Below are 10,531 nucleotides of genomic sequence, written 5' to 3'. Positions count from 1 at the left end.
AAAGGTGACCATGGTGGGCATGGCAGGCAGGGTCTAGGGGAAGGACGAGCCAGAGCCAGAGCTCCCCAGGCTTTCCAAGAGGCTGGAGAAGAGAGTCCCGCTGCTGGCGAACTCCACCAGTGCCTGCGAGAAGCTCACGGCATGCTCAGGCTTGCGCTGGCTGCCCACCTGGGGCTCACCGGTGCCGGTCGCTGCTCTGCCGCCACGCTCCACCTCTGGCAGCCGTTACCCAAGGAACATCCCCACTTTGGCCGGGGCTATGCCACCGTGGGTGGAGCCCCCAAACAACCCACAATCCGGGTCCGAATCCAACCCCGCCTTGTTCTTCGTGAGCTCAATAAGGCAACCTCCGTGGGCTTTTTGGCTGCTGTAACAGTTTTCTGGACTCAGAGTCCCGGGAAAATCCCTCCACTCTGGGTTTTCGGCTCTGGACACCCACACCCCACTATTCACACCCCTGTTTGGGACAGGCGAGGCCACCGGCTCGCTACCAAGGCCGCTCTCGTTCTTGCCAATCGAGCCGGCTGCTTGTCCCACAGACACTTCTCCGTGCTGGGAACATCACAGCCTTTCAAGGCCAGGTCCCTCTGCAGCAGTGGATAACTTGGATAACGCACCCCGGGGACCAGCCACGGGCGGGACAGCCATCTCCAGGGTAGGGGCGTCGTCTGGCAATGGGGGACACCGCTTTGTCCCTGTCACCTGTTGCAGGTGGCACCGCGCTGAGGCAAGGAGAGGAGGAGGAGGAGAGGAGACGAAGAGACGAGGAGAAGGAGGAGCAGGAGAATACAAGGAGGAGGAGCAGGAGGAAGGCTGCTGACTGCCCAGCCCAGTCCCACCCGTCCCGGTCCCGGTCCAGTTCCCCCCACCAAGGCAGAAAGGCCCCCATCCCCATCCCCCTCCAGTCCCTCCGTGGCTTCGGGCAGGGCAGCGGCCATGGCCGAGCCCAAGCTGTCACAGCTGCTGGATGCGGCCATCGGGACGCCCGAGGTCAGGTCCGTCAACTTCACGGCGCTGCACAGCCTGCTGCAGGCCATGCTGGGACGCCTATCCCTGCTGAAGGCTGCCCAGACAGCCCCCGGCCTGGAGCAGGATGGGGACAGGGCCCAGGGCATGGGGCAGCAGCCCCTGGAGCCGCAGGAGCAGCTGCCCGGGAAGGACTCACTGTCGGGCACCGCGAGCGGCCCCCAGCTCGCCTCCATGGCCACCAACATGGGGCAGATAAAGGAGAAGCTCAAAGAGAACGAGAGCGGCATCTCCAAGGTAGAGGCTCTTGCTGCTCCCCTGGGTGCTCCCCGGCCAGACGCCCCCTTCTCCGGGCTCTGCGCCACCCCTGTGCTGCCCTTGGACCAAGGTCTGGTTTAAGCGCCAGCTCACGGCAGCACGTGGGGCTCCAGTGCGGGAAAGGGATGGAGGTTTGGGAAGGAAGAGCTGGGGCTGAAATGCTGCTCCGCTTGCTCTGGGTCCTGCCCAGGCTGCCATCTGCGAGTCCTGGGGGGTTCCACACAGCCCCCGGTGCCCTTGGCTCTGCTGGCTGGAGGCTCAGCAGCCCCTGCAGGGGGCTGGACCTCCAGCCCAGCCCCACCACCCTCTCCAGCCCTCCCTTGCCATTCCTGACCTACGGCCGGTACTGCATCCACTCCTGGGGCAGCTGAGAGGCTCCAGCAGCCCTTCGTGGGCCTCATCTTCCACCACAAATCCCCTCCCTGGGCTCACCCAAGGGCTAAAGCCAGCACTGGTGGGACTGGAGAGGGGCCTCATGCCTCATGCATGGCACTGCCCGAGCATCTGCAGTGGGAAGAAATAAGCTTGGGTTCAAGCAAAGACCACAGCGGGGGGGAGGTCCTGGTCCCCAGGGACCCTGCCCTGGGGCTCAACCCCCACCACCCGCCTCTCCCAGGCCCTCCAGGAGATTGGCGCCATGAAGGCGGCGCAGACCCACATGGGAGAGGACATCCAGGCGATGCAGGAGGCGCTTGGCTTGGTGAGCTGCCGCTGGTGGCCCCAGGAGGGAACTGGGCCCTCGGCCCCTCCCGGCCCCTCTCGCAGTCGCCACCCCAGCCCCTGCCCCACCGCCATCAGCCACCAGTGTCACCCATTCACCCATCAGGAAGGGCAGCAGGAGGGAAGAGTGGGAGGGGTGTCCCAAAGTGGGGAGCGGGGACCTCATCCCACTGTCCCCAGAGCCCCCCAGCCTCTGCCCCTCAGCACTTCCCAGGGAGGGCAGAACCGGGCAGCGCTGCCGGCAGGTCAGGCTGGGGGTAGAGGGAACTGCGGCATCAACCAAAGGGATGCTGGGGCACTTTGGAAGTGACCAGCCATCCATATCGGGACGTGGGAGCTGGGAAGGAGGGGAGAGAAAGCTCTGCCCCGGGCAATACTGCCCCAGCCACAGGGACAGCCCGGCATCCCTCTGTCTTGTGCCCAAGTCAATTTCCGGATGCTCCTTTGAAATCCCGCTCCCGCATCCGAACCGGTGTCCCTCTCCTCGCCCAGCTCCAGGACAAACTCCAGGAAGCTGCCGGCCGGCTGCCGGGCCCCCACGACCAGAGACGGATGGACACGGATGAGGTACGGCCGCAAGCACCCCTGGATCCTGCACGGGGGCAGGAGGCAGCTGCGTCTCTGTCTCCCTGGGAGGTTTGGGGACAGGGAGTGGGGACAGGGCGGGGGGCCCTGGGGTGTGTCCTCGCCACTGCGTGGCTGCCCCTCAACCTGCTCCCCTTTGCCTCCTGGTCCCAGGAGAGCAGTGGGGGCCAGTCTCCCTGCACCAAGCCCACCCTGTCGGACGTGGACGTTCAGCACAAGGCGAGCACAACACTGGGGCCGGAGGGAGCCGGGGGACAGGCTGTGCCCACGAGCAGCAAGGGGACTCCGGGGACACAGCCTGGCTCCCTGGGGACACCAGCAGGGAGCCAAAGAGCAACGGCGACCACCAAGAAGGGGGCAGATGCTCCCTCCGATGAGAGAAGGAGGAGTTCTGATGCCAGCACCACGGCCCCAGGAATGCAGCCAGGAGCTGCTGGCATCAAGACCCAGACCCAAGGGGCACAGTCAGGATCCGCCGGCATGTCCCCTTTGCAAGATCAATCCATGTCCCAGGCATCCCGGGGGCCCAGCAGTGTCCCTTTAGATGACGGCAGCGTCACCCTCTGAGGCCGGGTCTCCGCCCTGCAGGGCCAGGCCAGCGACCTGCAGGATGAGACGGGGAAGGTGAGTCGGTGGCAGCACCCGAGGGGGCTGCAGGGATGCCAGGGGGGTTGGGGCAGGGAGGGAGCAACTGAAGGGCCCCTGTGCTGGGATGACACGGGGGGCTGTGCCCTGATTCTGCCACCACCACCGCTCCCAGGTCAGGCAGCTGGAAGATGCCTTTGGAAAGCTTGGGGTGTCTGGAGGTGACTTGGGAGGTGGATGGCAGTGACTGGAGCACCCTGCAGCCAGGGTGAAAGGACGGCAGAGGGTTTTCTACTGCATGGGGCTGCAAGGGACCCAGGGGGGCTGGGAGTATGCCAGTTTGGGGGGGGCAGACACACCCCCCAAGCAGCCCCATGGAGGCTAAACCTGCCTGTATCCCCGTCTTGCTGGGCAGGTCCACGCTGCAGGAGACCAAGAAGGAGCTGCTGGAGGTGATGGAGCTGGGCCTGGAACAGGTGAAGCAGGAGATGAAGGATCTGGGTATGGAGCAGGTGAAGAGGGAGCTGAAGGAGCTGGGCCTGGAGCAGATGAAGAGGGAGCTGAAGGAACTGGCAGAGCAGCAGGAGATAACCAAGGCCATGCTGAAGAAGCTGGGGGCCAAGATGGACAAGCAGCTGCAGGCACAGGTGAGGTGTGGGGGGAGCGCTGCCACTGCCCGCCGGCTCGGTGTGGGGTCCTGGCGGGGTTCCTGGCAACCTCCCCTGGCTGGCGGGGGCCATCAAGCCCCCACAGTACCAGGGCTCGTTGGCCGCCTCCATCCCAGCTCAGAGGCGGTTCCTCCTCCTCCCCTTCCTGCAGCAGGAGAAGCTGAGGATGCTGGAGAGCGTGGGGCAGGAGGCGGCCGCGTGCCCTGCCTGCAGTGGGGACACCAGGGCGCAGGTGGGGCAGCTCCTCCAGCGCTACGAGAAGCTGTCCCGGCTGGCGGCGTACAAGGTGGACAGGCACCTGCCGAGGAGGAGCCAGGTAGGGAGATGCTGGCGTGGGGGTCTTGGGAGGGGGCTGACGGGGCCCCCCAGCTGGTTGTGCTTCGCTGTAATGTGGGGGAGCCCCTAGCTGCCCCCCAGACTGGCTCATACATGTCAGCAGGAAGGAAATTGGACCTTGGTGCAAGTGTCCTGCTGGCACTCATAGCCCGTGGCCACGGGCCGAGTAACCCGAGTGTGACCCCCACGGGGCAGCCAGCCCCCCCGCCCACGACAGCACGGTGTCTTCTTCCCCCTGCAGCAGGACAAGGAGCTGCTGAAACGCATCCAGGCCACCATGGTGCAAGTACAAGGGGACCATGAGAAGCTCAGCTCCATCGTGGGGAACGTGCTGGACAAGAGTCACCAGAAGCAGAAGGACACCAAGGCAGGTGGCAGAAACCCCCGTGGGGTCAGAACCTCCAGCAGAGCCCCGGCTGGGGACCACCAGGGGTCTGTCCCCCTGCCCGCCGGCTCACAGCCCTGCAGGGGCTCCAAACGCCCTTCCTGGAGGTGTGAGGGTCGGGGGGAGGTGGGGGGTGCTGGGCTGGCCGGGAGGCAGCGCAGAGCCTGCCGTGGCATCACGGGGTGCTCTCTGTGTTGGAAGAGGCTCTGTTCCAGTCCCTGGAGAGGCTGGTGAAGCAGAAAGCGCACAAGGAGGACCTGGAGTTGGGAATCGACATGGTACGGCTTCGAGGGGACCCAACGCCAGCCAAGGGGGTGCCGGGCAGGGTGACAAGCGTCCCTTGTCCCTTGGGTGCTCGGTGGCAGAACCTGCTGGGGGGAGGGAGGATTTCCAGATGGGCTGCGCATCCCTCGCCATGTCCTTCTGTGTCCCCACGGGTCCCTTCAGCTGGTGGGACCAAGCGCACGGGGGTGATGGGGCGAGCAGAGCCCTGCAGCCACTTCTCCCGTCACGGGCTGTCCCTGCCCATCGTACCTCCAGCCTTTCTCCTCCGCTCTCCTCCTTTCCCTCCCGCTAGAAAGCAGACAAAAGCGCCTTGGCCAACAAAGTCAACCACGCCAAGCTTGATGCGCTGATGGAGCGGCTGAAGGAGATGTTCCAGGAGATGCTGAGCCGGGTGACGGGCCAGGAGCAGCTCCAGCAGAAGCTCAATGAAGAGCTGGCTGCCAAGGTGAGGGCTGGCTCGTCCCCGCCGTGCACAAGTGGTACCTTTGGGGCTCGGCAGCTGAAGGCAGCATCCCTCCGAGGGTCCCCCCTCCCGCTGTGACCCCCGGGGACCACCATGTCCCTCGCCGTGGTGGGTGCTGAGGGTGTCCCCCATCCACAGCTGGACCACATGGAGCTGGAGCCTTTCCGGCAGCAGCTGGAGGGGCACTGGAAGAGCATCCTGAAGCAGCTCCAGGAGAAGGCAGCGCAGGCGGAGGGTGACGACGTGGCTGGGATTAGGAAGTGAGTGTGATGGGGACAGTGGCAGCTTCGGGGACACCTCGCTGCTGCCAGCCAGCTGCCTTCCTGTGTGTGGGCAGAGCCGCGTCCCCCCCAGGAGCTGCCGCAGCCCTTTTCTCCCCACCTCCAGGCTGCTGCTGGCCCATTTCCACTGCCTGTCCTGCGACCGGCCCCTCGACATGCGGGTGCCTGGCCCGTGAGTAGCACCTGGCATCATGGGGGACCGGGGGGGGGGCGATGGGTGCTGGCGGTGCCCTGCTGTGCCAGGCGCAGGGGTCTGGGTGTCTGCCTGGGGGAGTCTGACAAGCCCAGCCCCCTCACAGCCCTGCCCAGCAGCGGGGGCACAGGGAGCGCTCCCTGGGGGGCAGCAGGCAGGGGGGTGCCACATGGTACAAGCCTGTGGGTTTTGGGGTACCATTGCAAATCTGGGCAGCTCTTTTGGGCCCACCACCGATCCGTCGCTCCTGTCGTCCCCAGGTGCATCGTGACCATCCCATCCTCCCCACCGATGCCCCCCCGCCCCGACTGGACAGCCCCTGACCGTCCTCAAATCAGAGCAGGAATAGCAGGATGGAAAAAGGTAGGGGACAAGGGGACAGATCCCCAGCCCCTGGGGTGCAGGGTGGCTCTGCCCCGTCGACAGAGAGCTATTCCCAGGGTGGGGGCAGAGGGCTCCTGGGGGGCCTGGGCATGGAAGGGGAGCAGAGGTGTGCCACAGAGGGTCAGGTGTGCTTGCCCTGCCTCTGTGGGGTTTTACTAACCCCCCTTACTGCCCTGCCTGGCCCAGGTCTCTGTCTCAAGGGTGCTGAAGCCATGTGTGATGAATTGTGTCTGCCCTCAGCCTGACCTTGGGCTGGAGGGGAGTGGGGGCTCCTGGGAGACGAGTTGTAAAAATGAAGCACCGCAGCTGAGACAGCCCAGCTCCTGCCTCCTGATATCCTTTGCACGGAGTGCAGGGATCTGCCATGGCCATGTCAATCGGATGGCAGTTGTGGGGGACATACCCATTGGGGAGCAGCCCCTGGCCCCCCTCCTGGCCTAGCAGGCTGAAGTACAGGGTGCCCCGGTGCTGGGCACTGAGCATCCCTCTGCCCTGTCCCACAGAGAGCCTCCGGCTAAGCCCAGGTACCCCACTGTGCCAAGGAGCTGTGGGGGCCGGCACACCGTCACCACCCCGCTGCAGCGCCGCCAGTGCCTCCAGCCCCCCCCTGCACCTCCAGCCCCTCCTGCTCCCCAGCAAGGTAGGGATGACCAAGGTGGGGTATGGCGGGGGGACTGAGGCTGGGAGGGTGATGCTGAGCATCGCGGGGGGAGGCCTGTGCCTCAGTTTCCCCAGGGAGATCTGGCTGCGGGGTGGGGTTGTTTGGGGATGCAGAGCTGGTGGCTCAGCCAGCCCCACTCTCTCCTTCCCAGTGCAACGTGGTGGATCTGCTGGCCAAGGACCGCCGCATCTCCTGGGGCCAGCTGCAGAAGCTGCTGCCTGCGTTCACAGGCACAGAGGGTACAGCTGGGGCCGGCTTGAGGGCAGGATCCCATGGGAGTGAGGGGGACAGTGGGGCGTGCAGGGTGACCACGTGGTCCCCAGTTTTTCCCCACCAGTGTCCCCCCTGGCTCCCCCCACCCCTGCTCCCCCTGTCCCCCTCTGCCTGCCCCATCGTGGGCTGACGGAGCTGCCCCACGGGCAGAAGTGGGGCCAACCCCTCTCCTCACCCCCAGAGCCTAGCTCCGGCCAGCCCCGGCCACTGCTGCACCAGCCCGGGAAGCCCAGGCCAGCGTCGCACGACCCGGCAGATCCAAAGCCGACGGAGCCAAAGGTGGCGGAGCACAAGGCAGACTTGGCCAACGGCCCCCTCTCCCTGGCACCGAGGCCCCCCCGGAGCCGACCCAGCGCCCGGCCAGCCAGACCGCAACACCTGTTCTTCAAAACCTGATTTGCTACTATTTAATTAATAAAAACCCTTCATCTCGTTTTTTGTTGTATTTTTCCCCTTTTTTTGGGCCATGAACGGCGGTGACAGGGACGGTGGGGCATCACCTTGCTCACCCCCACCCCCAGACACAGATTTTGCCGAGGAGATCAGCTCCAGTGCAGGTAAGTCTGTGCTGGGGAAGGAAATCACGGCAAAGAAACGGCCAGGGGCTCGTTTTTGAGGCTTTTAAAGCCAGGAAAAGGGGCCAGCCCGAGCCGGTACCCGGCCCTTCTGGGGGGCGGGGACAGCTGAGGAGCCGAGGGCGGAGCCACCACCCCCGGCGGCAGGTGTTAACGAGCAGAGGGTGGGACCACTCTCCCCCCTCATAAAAGAAACCCTTTGGGAGCGCAGCAACCAGGTCGCTGTGCACTGAGCAAACACTGAGCAAGCGAGCTGCAAGTGGGCGTTCCCTGGGTGTGACCTGAGGTATCACCCAGGTGCACCACAATGAGAGTGTACTTCCTGGGCTGGAGAAGGGGGCGGCCAAGCAGGGTGTGACACACCAGTCCAATCACAGCGGCCTGCACAGCAGTTCGTGCAGGATAGAGCTGAAAGACTGCTAACCCGGCTAGGTAGTGATGGTAACTACTTGCAAGATGACTGTGGCGTCCATGAGCTCCACAACCGCCAGGTCTGATGCCGCCTCTCAGACGGAGCTCTTGTGGGAACATGCTACCACACAGACATCGGGCTGTAGGGTATGCCCTGCTCTTACGCCAGTGTCGGATGGCAATGATGGGCATACCTGTAGGAGATGTGCTCAGGTAGAGGATCTTCTCCAATTAGTCATGGAGCTCAGGGAGGAGGTAAGTAGGTTGAGGAGCATCAGGGAATGCGAGAGGGAGATAGATTCCTGGAGCAGAATCCTGCATCCCATGACAGAAACCCAGCAGGCAGATAGAACCCCTGAAACAGAGAGCTCCATATCCTCTCTCACCTCAACTGAAGGTGGTAACCTGGAGGACAGGGGGCAATGGCAGGAAGTTCCTGCGCAGCGCAACAGGCGCTGCACTCGAGACTGCCCGATGACTACCCCTTCTTCCCAGGTGCCATTACTTAACAGGTACAGTGCTCTACAGAGGAACCTGGATGATGACGAGCACAATACTTCTCCTATTTCTCCTACCCTGGAGCCGTCAGCAAGGTCTAGTCAGACCTCCCCCTGCATCAAAACCTCTGCGGTAAAGAAGAAAAGACGGGTTCTTGTCATAGGTGACTCATTACTGAAGGGAACAGAAGGCCCAATATGCAGGCCAGACCTGGTACATAGGGAGGTCTGCTGCCTCCCTGGGGCCCGGGTCAAGGACGTGAAGAGGATGCTTCCTTCCCTGGTACGGCCCTCAGACTACTATCCACTTTTGCTCTTTCAGGTAGGCAGCGACGAGGTAACGAGAAGAAGTCCAAGGGCAATGAAGAAAGATTTCAAGACCCTGGGACGCCTGGTCAAGGGATCAGGAGCACAAGTTGTGTTCTCGTCTATTCCCCCAGTTGCGGGGAATGATGAGGGGCTAAATAGAAGGAGCCAGCAGATCAATGCCTGGCTTCGAGCTTGGTGCTGCCGGCAGGACTTTGGGTTCTTTGATCATGGCCTGATCTACAAAATGCCTGGCCTGCTGGTAACAGGCAGGAATACCTTGACCTCTAGGGGAAAAAGGGTTCTAGGACAAGAGTTATCAGGGCTCATTGAGAGGGCTTTAAACTAGATTTGAAGGGGGGGTGGGGATGGTACTGGGCTTGCTGGTGAGGTGCCAGGGTGTAGTTGCTCAGCGCTTGTGGGCCAGTGTGCCAGTATTTCTGAAAGCCAGAAGGCACACCACATCTCAAGGGTCAAAACTACACACACAACTCCCTCTCTGAAATGCTTATACACCAATGCACGCAGCATGGGGAATAAGCAGGAAGAGCTGGAGGTCTGTGTGCGGTTGCGGGGCCATGATCTCATTGCAATTACTGAGACGTGGTGGGACAACTCGCATGACTGGAATGCTGTCATGGATGGCTATGTCCTTTTCAGGAAAGACAGACCAGCGAGGCGAGGTGGTGGAATTGCACTCTATGTGAGAGAGCATTTGGAATGCATTGAGCTCTCACTAGGGGTGGATGAAGAGCGGGTCGAGAGCTTATGGGTGAGGATTAAGGGACAGGCAAATATGAGGGACACTGTTGTGGGTGTTTATTACAGGCCACCTGATCAGGATGGGGAGACTGATGAGGCTTTCTACAGACAACTGAAGGTAGCCTCGCAAGCGCAGGCCCTGGTTCTCATGGGGGACTTCAATCACCCCGATATCTGCTGGGAAGACCACACAGCCAGGCATGCACAGTCCAGGAGGCTCCTCCAGTGCATTGATGACAACTTTTTGACACAGGTGGTACAGGAGCCAACAAGGAGAGGAGCACTTCTAGACCTGGTACTGACAAACACAGAGGGATTGGTGGAGGACATTAAGGTTGGGGGCACCCTAGGTTGTAGTGATCATGAAATGATTGAGTTCAGGATCATGGGTACTATCCACAAAACAACAACAAGAAGTAAAATTACAACCTTGGATTTCAGGAGGGCTAACTTTGACCTCTTCAAGAAACTGCTTGGAGAGATCCCGTGGGCTAGGGCTCTGGAAGGCAAAGGGGCTCAAGAAAGCTGGTTGATATTCAAAGACCACTTCCTCCAAGCTCAGGATCGGTGCATCCCTAAGAGAAAGAAATTGGCCAAGGGACGCAGGAGACCTGCATGGTTGAGCAGGGAGCTTCAGAAAAAGCTCAAGTGGAAGAAGGAAGTTTATAACAAGTGGAAGAAGGGACTGACCCCTTGGGAGGATTACAAGAATGCCACCAGAGCGTGCAGGGATGAAACAAGGAAAGCCAAGGCCACCTTGGAATTAGACCTGGCTAGGGACATCAAGCACAACAAAAAGAGCTTCTACAAGTATATTGGAAGCAAAAGGTCTCTTACCAGAGAAGTTGTAGGCCCACTGCTGAATGAGGCAGGAGTC

At 62.1% G+C, this 10,531-nt stretch overlaps 1 pseudogene; it reads left to right on the top strand.

The window, feature by feature from the left end:
- Positions 1-936: 936 nt before the first annotated feature.
- The window catches only part of LOC134520896 (tRNA-dihydrouridine(47) synthase [NAD(P)(+)]-like), a 31,458-nt pseudogene continuing 21,863 nt past the window's right edge, over positions 937-10,531 (top strand).

Source organism: Chroicocephalus ridibundus, chromosome 9, assembly GCF_963924245.1.
Source record: "Chroicocephalus ridibundus chromosome 9, bChrRid1.1, whole genome shotgun sequence".
Taxonomy (NCBI): domain Eukaryota; kingdom Metazoa; phylum Chordata; class Aves; order Charadriiformes; family Laridae; genus Chroicocephalus; species Chroicocephalus ridibundus.
Note: the sequence above shows the minus strand (reverse complement) of the source record. Positions and strands in the feature narration are given on the sequence as shown.